The sequence below is a fragment of the Haliotis asinina genome, chromosome 2 (assembly GCF_037392515.1).
Source record: "Haliotis asinina isolate JCU_RB_2024 chromosome 2, JCU_Hal_asi_v2, whole genome shotgun sequence".
Lineage (NCBI taxonomy): Eukaryota > Metazoa > Mollusca > Gastropoda > Lepetellida > Haliotidae > Haliotis > Haliotis asinina.
Window position 1 is genome coordinate 8,677,235 of NC_090281.1, and position 12,305 is coordinate 8,689,539.

The 12,305-nt window shown below is 39.1% G+C and overlaps 1 protein-coding gene across 1 annotated transcript in view; it reads left to right on the top strand.

The window, feature by feature from the left end:
- The first annotated feature begins 1,577 nt into the window (after positions 1-1,577).
- LOC137273215 (kynurenine aminotransferase-like) overlaps positions 1,578-12,305 on the top strand; it is a 53,498-nt gene continuing 42,770 nt past the window's right edge. The window contains exon 1 of the mRNA XM_067805718.1: positions 1,578-1,622. The gene's annotated coding sequence lies outside the window, so the exon portion shown is untranslated. The remainder of the gene's footprint in view (positions 1,623-12,305) is intronic.

Here is a 12,305-nt window from a genome sequence, read left to right on the forward strand (position 1 = left end):
CGTATGTAACTGAGAATGTACACCAAAAACGATTTATTTAGATATGTGTCAATAATGTATTAGAAGGGTTACCCTGCTTCATTCGTAATTAAAGACATCAGTTTAAAACCAATCATCCAAACAAGATATTTGATATGTTTGGGTTGTGCAAATTTATAATCAGGTATTTGACGCAAGGGATATTCTATGAAGTGAACTGAATGAAGCGCCTCTAATATGTTTACATAGATCTTTTGCTTCACCAATTTGTCCGTCGCCTCTTTCGAGGCGAAGATTTTACGAGGATTTTCGCAACATTGCAGCAATATCACGACGAGGGGACACAAAACATGGGCTTCACGCCATCTGGGCAATCAAGCCCAGGTCTTCGGTTTAACGACCGAACGTCCCATCTCTTTTTAGGGTCTCCAACGCTCTCGCAAGAGGTGATTAAACTGGGAACACGCTACAGGTCAGAGTTCATCCCTGCAAAGAGTGACAAAATGGAGGGGATGGCCGTGTCCACTGGCATGTGTTGTTCCACAGGTTTGTATTGTCAACCATGACCAGCTCCACAGTTCCATTCGCAACAAATCTTACCAAGACATGAGTTTAATGGGCAAACTTATTCAGTAAAAAGTGCTCTATGATTATTATTCCTCTTGAGAAATACCATATAAAGGAACACTTTCACAGTATAGGTACATATTCCCTACATTAACGAGAACTGTCACGACCACACCAAGAAAGACCAGTTCTAACTGTCCAAGTGTGAAGCTTATTTCTGGTGACCCAGTAGTGGCAATGGAGAAATATTGCTAAAGGCGACGTAAAACAAAACTCACTCTAACTGTTCAAAGTGCACTGTTTAATTCCCGAAAGTCTTGTAAGACGTTCCGGACGTTTCTGGGCACTCGTGGGAGTTTCTGGACGCAGTTCTACTACATATATTACTACTAGCGTTCACCAGTCGATGCACCAAATAGGTACAAGACTTATACATCATAGGCACCGTTACTCGGATGTTATGAGGTGACTGGCGGTACCACGCAGTCAGGGTCGCTGACTTTGTTCACATTACATGTTACTGTATCCCTTTTGAGCTTGTAGATGCACTGGATTATCTGGTCCACATTATTTTATTCTTGACCGACGTCATACAGTTTAAGCATTAATGGGTAATGGTGAAAAACACGTATTCGGAAACTTCAAATGAGCCCCAACTAGTAAATTGAAAATAGTAGCTCCGCAGACGAAGAACTAGATTAGTGGGTCTTTTGACATGAGCTTAGTCTCTGAATTAGTGAATTTATAATTATAATTTTGAGAGTAACAGACAAACCCATCTTAATTGAAAACGAGCCCCATGGTGACCAGAGATTCAGAACCTGAGGAAATCTTGACTGGCTTCATTTAAGGCTGCAACACTGCAAAGAAGGCTTGGCGGTGGGCAAAATAAAGTGATTCAGGGACTGTGATAGACTACAGACTTGGTTGTCTCCTCTGGTGTCCTGCGTCCCTTACTCATGGATCAAGGATCATAGTCCAGAAAGTGCGGCGAGAGCGGAAGCGCAAGCGCTGTGCTGCTGTCAACCCAGTATAGTTCGTGTAGCGGATCTGCATACTTGGGGTTTTGGAAGTAGGTATGTTTTCTCCATAATCAAATAATAATTTGTGTCAACAAGTGCATTATAAAGACTGTTGAATTAGGCATCACTTTTAAAGCATAGTTTGGGCCTCGTATTTCATACAGAATGTCACAGCGGTCTTGCAGTCGTAATGTGTTGTGCCAGTATCAGACGTTTGGTCAGTTTTCGATCACAACACGCTTTTTGGAACAGTCCGCTTGACTTTTTAGTGCAGCTTGTTTCACGCAGTGAACTGACAAGTTCCCAGTTCGTTAGTTCGCAGACCAAAGCACAGTCGTTTGCGGTTGTCAATTGTGTTTTCGCAGATCCTCGGTGGTTAAATTAGAAAAATACACACGTGCACCCTTACTGGAGAACTCCCCCCCCCCCCCCCCCCCGAGACACACGCACACGCACACGCACACGCACACGCACACACACACACACACAGAGTAAATAAAACGAAAGTATAAACCAAGGAAGGATATATACACATGTATATAGGTTTTGGGTGTAGACATACACACTAAGGGATCTTTTTTAAGAAGTATGAAATATGTATTTCGCACTTAACATAATGAATACAGCTCCTCAACTTCTTGTGAGGACGTTAGGGCTAACCTAACCTAACCTAACCTAACCTCACCGCATTTCACCTCATTTCACCGACAGTTACATGAAAGAGTAGGAGGACATGTTTTTGAAGTTTGTGGTGCTGTATTCTGAAAGTAGGCCAGTCCTTGTGTGACTTTTATGACATTGTAATTTTATATATGTGGAAAAAAAGCCAGACATGTACCTCCAGCTCATTTCAAGTCTCTTTTTCCTTTTAACACTTGCAAGTTTTTGATTTCTGACATGGTAAAAAATAAGTAAAGCGGTTTGGGTATTGCCAAGGGGTACCTGTTGGCAAATACAGATGAGGATGCTGCCATGAGATTGCCTACTGTGGTATTAATACCAGTAGATATGATGTGGATCTCCAGATTGTTCCTGTTCCACAATGGGGTCTTAGTGCTGAGTTTACTGTAACTTATCTTATCTTCACCTTGCTTATGGGTTTTGATTCAGATGACCGTCCATGGTATGACCCACAGTATACAGAGGCCCGAATGGAAAATGACAATTGAATAAATATTGTGGTTGAATGAAACTTGATGAAACTGAATGCCACATGTACAAAGCTTTCCTAATTCATAGATATTTGGGTTGTTATGATTCATTGGCGTATTTGGTGATTCAAACTGTATCTCTTCATGAATGGCGATCTTTTTGTTGCGAGGGGCGATAACTCTCCTTTTATAATGATATAAGCTATGGTCCAACTTCTCGCTTCTGGTCTGGTTCCTGAGTCAATATGCACTGCGACAACTTGCTACATGTAAAGACAGGACCCAGCTTACGAGTTTCCGTGTTTCACCTTAACTGAAAAAAGTATTGTTTACGACGAAAAGCCATCAACTGACGCATGGTTTGCTTTGCTTTTTAGTTTAGAAAGGCATCTGTTGTTTAATTTCCAAAAGCAGTACGAATTAACACGATAGAAGATAACAGGGAAAACGCCATGAAAATTTGGTATATTGTCACGGCATTTCCAACAACAGAAGACGAGACAGAGCAAGTCTTGGGTGTCGTAGCATCTGTGAAGTAATGAAAATTCTTTTTTATATGTTATCACTATTAATATCAGCCGTTATGTTTTTTCCGTCGGTATTTCTTTAATTATTGCCTCATTAAAATCTTACGAATAGTTCCTATACAACCACCGACTCAATGTAAAAAATCGGGGCTACACCTCCAGCGAATGAGCATCCCCTGGAAGTTCTTTATCGAGAATTTTATGATTATTACACATCCCTGACAATTGAAGAAATTCTGTATAGAATGTAACAGTTACTTAGAAACATATATATTATGTTTTGAGCAGCAGTTCCTCACTCATCTGAATCCATTTTATTTTAAAATTCTGACACTACTGTATATTTTTATGTTTACATATACAAGTGCCATGCACCTATTATCCAAGCAATTAGTCGGTTTTATCAGAAACACCAGTCATCATAGTTATATATGTGAATTTACTGGTTCATTTCTTACAAAAGTTTAACACCACTTAAAGCTCTTAATATAAATAGTCATTTACAGAGATTTCTCTCAAAGAACAACATATAATTCTGACCTATGAATATGTGCATTGTTTAGTTGTGTAATGAAAATAGAATTTGGAAAGTGCCCTTGAATGTGTACTTAACCTAATGGTAGTTTTGCTTCTTCTGTGTCTGAAGTAGTCTATTTAATAAATTAATATTTTAATATTTTTTCCTTTATTAAAACTTGAGAAAAACAAAACATGTTAATTTATACCCTTATTTGATGATAATTAAAATGAGTCATTGTAGAAATTTGCAATGTCTTTATGTATTATTTGCCTATACAGTGAATTTACATTTCATGCATCATAAACTGTTATAGACATAAAAAAGTAGATTTTAGTTATGCCCATGTTTATCGCATTTGAAAGCTGGCTACATGTAGGTGATGATTGACATAATTCGACCGCTACTGTTATTTTACAATTACTTGACCATTGTTTCTGACTTTCCTCTGTACCTGCTAAATATCTGTGTTGTCCAAAATGTTATTCCCATCATATACGAACCAGTGAAGGTCCCGGGGTAGAATAGGCCTTCAGCAACCCATGCTTGCCATAAAAGGCGACTATGCTTGTCGTGAGAGGCGACTAACAGGATCGGGTGGTCAGGCTTGCTGACTTGGTTACCATATGTCGTCGGTTCCCAATTGCGCAGATCGAGTGCAGCGTAAAACTATACTCACTCACTCACTCACCATCATGAACGACCTGACGAAATTTACATGAAAAGACTTTCAGTGTTTCACATTTCGCGCACCACATCAGCCATATCGGCTGTAATTCTAAAATGGTGTGAGTACATATACACTGAAAATACACTGCAGTTTTAAATGTGTGATACTGAGACATCCAGTGCCAGACTTGAACAACTGATTGAAAAACGACAAAGCATGACCTGAAAACAATCAGCTGATTCCAACTGCCATTTTGTTTTTGATAGTTGCAAAGTAAGCAGTCATGCCTGTCCCAGGTGTATCATAGAATCGTGGAATAAATATTTTACGACATAACACTTGACAAATCTTTGTAAAAGGGAAAAGATATTCTGTCCATGCACCAGCGTGAACGTTACTGGTGAAGGTGAAGGCAATACTGGTTAACTGTCTCTAAGTATAATGGTCACACGTACGGCTCACATCGCGCATACGACATGCGCTGTCAGTTTATGGTTGGATCGTCCGGATCAGCGCACCTAGCGGATTAGTGAAGGGAAGATAAATTCAAAAGGATCGCTCATTCAATTATTTGTTCATGATCACTAGAAAATTTCGGAAATGTTGAAAAATGTATGATTTTATTTTAATGTCAGTGTTATTTGACAAAACAAGATAAAATGGAAAGGAAATTCTCTATGCCAGTCAGGATCCAAGTCAGCACTCTTGTATATTTAGCTGGACAGAAACATTGTCATTGTCATGGTAAATTATGTGAAATAATGTATTTTATTTTTATTGTGTTTCACAAATTATTCACTGAATAAAACACTAACTGCTAACTTGTAATTTTGTTTGTTAACCAGTACTCGTATTCATGATATATATCATATTTGCCTTATATTGAATTCAATGCAGCCCTAATGAATGTAGATTATACTGATTACATGCTGTGTGATGATGATAATTATGTATAGGGTAGACTCAGTGCTCCTAAGTACGTACGGTCTAGGTTGTCAAACGAATGAGCCACTTACTTGCGGTACCAGTTTGGGAGTGTCATATACCAGAATGAAGCTTATCCAGTGGGGAGTCTGAATATAGAAACCGGTTCATTATATGGGTTTCAGTTTATCGTCCCTGTTAAATTTTCTCCGCAAACGCATAGGCCCCAAATGCTGTACGGATTCACCGTAATACCGTACACCTAACCCCTCAATATCGTACAGGGTGCTCAATACCATACACACAGCTAGTGTACTGAATTATATATTATTAAATATTAAATTCCTATACAAAAACAATGTTTCGTATTGCACTATGTAAGCGTTTGTCAATAAAGTGAACAGTGTCGGGGGCATGCATAGATATTACATTGATTGACAGGTTAATACTCCCACACACAAATCAAGGAGCTGTGCTGTCACATGCCAACAGTGTTGTTGCCTGTGATGACATGGCGAATCTTGAAATAATTCGATATTAGTAGCCTTCATCACTTGCAATCTCTACAATCATATTGCCAGATTCATCTAATGATGAAGGGACGTCTCCATTGAGAACAGAGAGTATAAATTCCTCAGCTGTCAAGACCTCTGCTTACTCTGGAAGGCTAGGCTTCTGGAGAGCGGATGTTGATGGTGTCTGATCGTTAGTCGCTGCAACTTTAAGTGCAACTTGCATCACTGGGAGCTTCGGGGGTTTCAGGGGTGGCTACTTTGGAGTTTGATGTGGAAGTGTTATCAAATGGCTGAGATGGTACACAGGCTGATCTGGGGATGGCTGTGGTATTGAAGGGAAATATCCCACATTTCCTGAAGACATTGGTAATGTTGCTGGTGGTGAATGCTTTGTCATAAGCAGCTCTGAATAACCTCGGCCACTCCCACTTACAAATGATGTTGTTGAAGCTGCTGTTCATATACTCTGAACACCCAAAGCTCCATTCCCTGCTAAAGGAACAAAAAACAGTTTTATCTAGTGGACAGAGCCACTGGGTTGTGTGGAGAGGGAATGCGAAAACTGTAACATTATTCTCCCGTGCCTTCTCCAGAAAACCCAGCGTCTCTTGATATGATGGCTGTCAAGGATGATCAGCTGGGGTCTCTCTGAGCCGCAATATTTGAGAAAATGGTCTTCAAACCATCCCTGCCCCAGCTGATCTTCCATCCATGCTCTCTCCTGGTATGTGTACACAGTACACCAAGTTTTGTGTTATAGGCACCCAAACTTCTTTGGTTTTTCCCTTTCACAATGGCCGTTGGTGGTATGATGTTCCCTGTACTATTAACACAGGCCAACACCGTAACCCGGTCTCGGTCATTTCCGACTTGGCCAGGAATGTTTTTAATGCTGGTTTCAGCAAAAACTTCTGCTGGCGGGTGAGTCAGAGAGAACCCAGTTTCGTCAATGTTCCATATTAATTGTGGTTTCTGGCTTAAACCTAGGGTATCTATGATACCACCTAAAGTTTCAAAATACTTGTCCACGATGATGGGGTTCAACATCCTTGCTCTCACTGTGGAAAACGCCACTGGGTTCTGAGCTTCACGTCAGGGTGACGTTTCAGGAAGCCCGCTATCCACTTCTTGCCAGGAATCCCTCCTTTAAATGGGTTTTTGATACCCAACTGTTTGCAAATTCGAGCCACCTTTATAATTACCTGACGTCGAGTAATTCTGAAACCCTGCAACACAGCTAATTTCAGTTTTCTACCAATGTCAATTTCAAGGTGTGTGGAGATTGTTGGTGGACGCCCGAGATGCAAGTCACCTTCAGATTTTCCTGTGCCGCGGTCTCATATGGTCATGATGGGCACTCCATGCTTTTTGGCCACCTTCCGGAATGACATGCCCATATTAACATCATTAATTGCCAATTGAAGGTCCTCTTTTGTATATGTTCTTTTCTTCCCCATCTGGAAAAGTAACAATGGTAGATTAATTCGAATAAAAAGAACAAAAGCTTCATGACTGAACAAGATATTTATTTATTTCAGTATCAACCACAGTGTTGTAAAACTTCCACAATGGTTTTCATTTCCTGTTTGTAGAATCGTAATGGGTTTGTATATAATACAAGACCTGACGCGCAAGGTGCATCATAGATATTTCACCGTCTATCTCCTGCTGGTGCTTTAGTATGGCACAAATTACAAGGGCCACAGCATTTCCATAAAATATGTTGTCTATGCTGCGCAGAAGCAGCTCCTTTATAATTTCAGTCTCTGACTCGAAATACACATTGTCAATGAGAATGTTTTTGATAGCGATCTTCCCAAAATCCACATCAGTAAAGATTTTCCCACAGTTCTTGCTCTCTAATTTTAATTGGCAGTGCCATCTGCAATTTAGCATATATATTATCTTAAAAGAACATTGATGTTTAATAAAAAGGCCTTAAATTTGTTTCAATTTCATATTCAGATTCTAATAGATTATCTGTCAACCATATTTTACACTAATTACCATTACGTTCTTCAACAATATAACCAAATTCGTGTTAATTTCAGCTAAAGAATAGTGTACGATATTAGGAGAAGGTATATTTATTTCGGCACCACTGATCTCCTAATACCGTACACTTCTTTTTTTAACAAATGTTTCATACGTCTGTATGAAAGTTCTGTAGCCGTTAATATAATCTAATCCTATTCAAATCGGCCGTTTTAGTTTCTATTCAGGTGTCTGTGTTCACTTTATGTACATACCGCAATAAATCAACAGGTGTCCTAGGTTACGAAGGCGTGGCCTGCTGTATTCTTGGGTGCGAGCGAAAAGAAGGCGCCTGCGCAGGCAACCGTGACATTAACCAGTAAAAATCTTTCGTGTGATTACGTGATAGTTGACCGATTGCATGCTATAAATAACACCAGGAATCCCCGGAAAAGTAATCAGCTTGAAACAAAAATATCGAGGCAAGGTTTATTCAGTATATTTGTTTATTTGAAGTGTACAGAACTTAGGGCACCGTATGGACTGACTCTAATGTGCAGGTAACTGTGCATTCTTTAAAAATAATGGAGGTGAGGCAAAATGACAAAATGAAGTCTTTAAATTGAAACTGATACACATCGCTCCACTCTTGAAAAGAATCAAATGGAAGATCCAGGATTGAAAATCGAATTGAATGAATGTAAATTGTTGTAGCCCTAGTAACTGAGCTGTAGGCTTCACATTTATAGAAGTCTTAGTCAGTAGACGAGGAAATGTGACAGCGCTGGTGATGAGTGTAACATTTACCGTAAGAATACAAAAAGCGTGAATAAGAATGGTCATAATCACCTTGTTTTAACCATTACAGGTGTAATAGCAATAATATTATGTGAATTAGATTCTTTCTGAAAAAAAATTGTTGTTGGGACAGTCTAGACAATGTTGCTGAATCGTGAATGCAGAAAGTGTATCTTATAGTGGCTTGTTGGTCATTTATTACACATGATAAAAAGGTCTCACTGTTGTACTTGCTGACTGTACAGTAATTTATGTCTTCTCTCTGACAGACACATTTACAGACTTGTTTCTTCAATTTACAGAGTAATGTCCACTTATCTGCTTTTAATGACTGATTCTTATATTTTTTTCATTGATGCTTCAACTATGAGTGACATGTATTTAGCATATCTTTCTATTCCTTGAAGATCACATATATTCTAGGGAGTACAAAAACATAAATCTTTTATTTATATTGCTATAGATGAATCCCTGTCTTTAAATCCTACTCGCTTCGACATTTAATTACCTTAAATCGACCGTTTTGATATCACTCTACAATTCTCACCCGCGAACAAAATTTCAACCTATCAGATGGGCGCGCCTCCGTGTCATAATGTGAGGCATACCTATGTGGGTTGCTGTAGTGTTCATGGGTGTATGCCCCCTCTGTCTATTACGAAACTGACCCGTGAAGGTTCCAGGGTAGAAGAGGCCTTCAGCAACCCATGCTTGCCATAAAAGGCGACTATGCTTGTCGTAAGAGGTGACTAACGGGATCAGGTGGTCAGGCTCGCTGACTTGGTTGACACATATCATCAGTTCCAGTTGCGCAGATCGATGCTCATGTTGTTGATCACTTGATTGTCTGGTCCAGACTCGATTATTTACAGACCGCCACCATATTACTGGAATACTGCTAAGTGCAGCTTAAAACTAAACTTTCTCACTCACTCACTATTATGAAACTACCAAATTCAGGGGCCACTATGGGACAACTCTTTAAGGTGTGAACGTGGCGATTAGTATGGGATAATTTGTTAGTTATTTAAACAAAGAGGTAATCTGCTACTGTGAACTACTGTGTTTCTGTGAAGAAAAGAGCCCAGCAGGAACTCATCACCATCCCACAGATATATGAACAAGACAGAAAGAAACTACTGACAGGTTCAGCAGATGCAACTAAACTAGAAGTTGCTGCAAATCTTAAGCTCTTTCACTGTGTCAAGTCGTGTTTGTACAGAGATTATGCCAAAAACGTTCCACAGACGCCGCAAGCAGCAAAAGATATTCAGCTAGATGGTGAGTGGACAGTGACTTTTTTGGTGATGACTTTATACATATCTGGATCTCTGAACATTCCCCCATCTCTGTTTCGTGCCACCTCCGTCATGAGGCTCCCAGGGCAAACAACAACTGTGAAGGATACGACAGCTGACTTTCAACATGATCTTTAGACCACACCTGAACATTTTTAGAATTGATCCTACCCTTCAAAGAAAAACACTCAAACCTCATGGTGTTGTTTCAAAGAGCTTGTTTCAAACCGTCACACCTGCCTAATAAGTCCAACACCATTGTAATTAATTATTCATGTATTCCAGGAGTAGATTATCTTGTTTATAGGTATGTCTAAACCTGCAATGTTGTTTTGAAAAATAAAAGTTTTATGTTTTCACTATCTGCTGCCATTTAATCTTGTCACCTGCTTTGGTTATTTTCCGAGATACAACTTGTTTTCATAGACGATTCTGTCTAAATCACTTGTTGTCAAAATGGTTATAAATCATCCTGTTACAAACGGTGTCCTGCAAAATCTTTTTGGTCATGATTCAAAAACATATCAAACTACAAGTAGGAAGTAATTTTGATCTTTTAACTTCATAAAAAAAACCCATAATCTAATTGATTTCAAAGTAACTTTAGACTGTGATGCCCTGATTTAAAAAAATGGCGACACCCTGTCGCGAACATCCAGCAGTCTTAGAATAAATGCTATTAAGGATTGTTTTTTATTAAGTTACAAAATCTAAACTACTTTCTACTGGCAGTAAAATATGTGTTTGATTGATGGACAGTAGGATTTTTCATGACCATGCTTAGAACATGTGGAGGCGAGGTGAGTGTCAATATAATACTACTTACAATATTATTGTAGCTTCCAAGGAAAAAATTGTTATGTTACAAATTGTGTTGCACAAAATCCTTTTGGCCATCAATCATTTACAACTAGTAAGTAGTTTTGACTTTTTTTAGCTCTATGAAAACAAATCTAAATAGCATCTTCAATCTTGAAGAGAGGTAGGTGTCAAACCCCAAGATTTAGTACGTACAGGCTTCCACAATGCTCGCACTTCACACTCACAGACAACATACTTACCATGAACTAGGGGGTCTGGGGGAAATCTGTGCATGGTGACACCATCCCCCCATACCTGGGAGCAGTTGACGGCAACTCAGTGATTTGGCATGTCGAGAAATCAGCAAATTGACAAGTTTGTCATACATTTTATATACAACTAACTGAAAAACCTTCCTCGCATGATGTCACTGCAGTTCGCTTTAGTGCTAGGGTGACAGAGTTTGAAAACAACTGAATGTGCATCAGATATAAAATCATGGATGACATATAGCAAAATGAAAATTAATGATGAAAAAACTGAGGCAATGTTGGTAGGCCCCAAATGTGTATTGTAGCTAAAAGTGGCATAAGACTAAACTCAGTCTTACAATCTTGTTCTTTTACAAGTGAGATGAACAGTAAAACACAATGAAGATGTAGTTCGGGATCTGTGAAAACTTTACTGTAACTGTTTTCTACAACTACTGTGACGTCAAGTAGACAATTGATTGTGACGTCATTGATATAACCATGACGTAATGCACTTTGATGCCAAAGGAACGTCATACAGTGGTCAGTAAGTGGCAACTACTGTCTCTGTTCTGTGACAACAACAAACTTTCATTTGTAGAATAACAAATAAACATGCATTCAAACATTTTATTGTGTGGTATTATACATATATCGTTCTGTTCAAATTGCAACCACTTCTGTTTCAGTGATACAAACCCATACTAATTCACCATGTACTTCTTGCAACTCTAACATTAGCATGTCAACCAACAAGTCTTTGTCCTATCTCTGATGTAAGCATGTCACCCAACAAGTCTCTGTCCTAACTCTAACATAAGCATGTCACCCAACAAGTCTCTGTCCTAACTCTAACATAAGCATGTCACCCAACAAGTCTTTGTCATAACTCAAACGTAAGCATGTCACATAACAAGTCTCTGTCCTAACTCTAACATAAACATGTCACCCATCAAGTCTTTGTCCTAACTCTAACATAAGCATGTCAGCCAACAAGTCTTTGTCCTAACTCTGATGTAAGCATGTCACCCAACAAGTCTTTGTCCTAACTCTAACATAAGCATGTCAACCAACAAGTCTTTGTCATAACTCTGACATAAGCATGTCAACCAACAAGTCTTTGTCCTATCTCTGATGTAAGCATGTCACCCAACAAGTCTTTGTCCTAACTCTAACATAAGCATGTCACCCAACAAGTCTTTGCCCTAACTCTAACATAAGCATGTCACCCAACAAGTCTTTGTCCTATCTCTGATGTAAGCATGTCACCCAACAAGTCTTTGTCATAACTCAAACGTAAGCATGTCACAT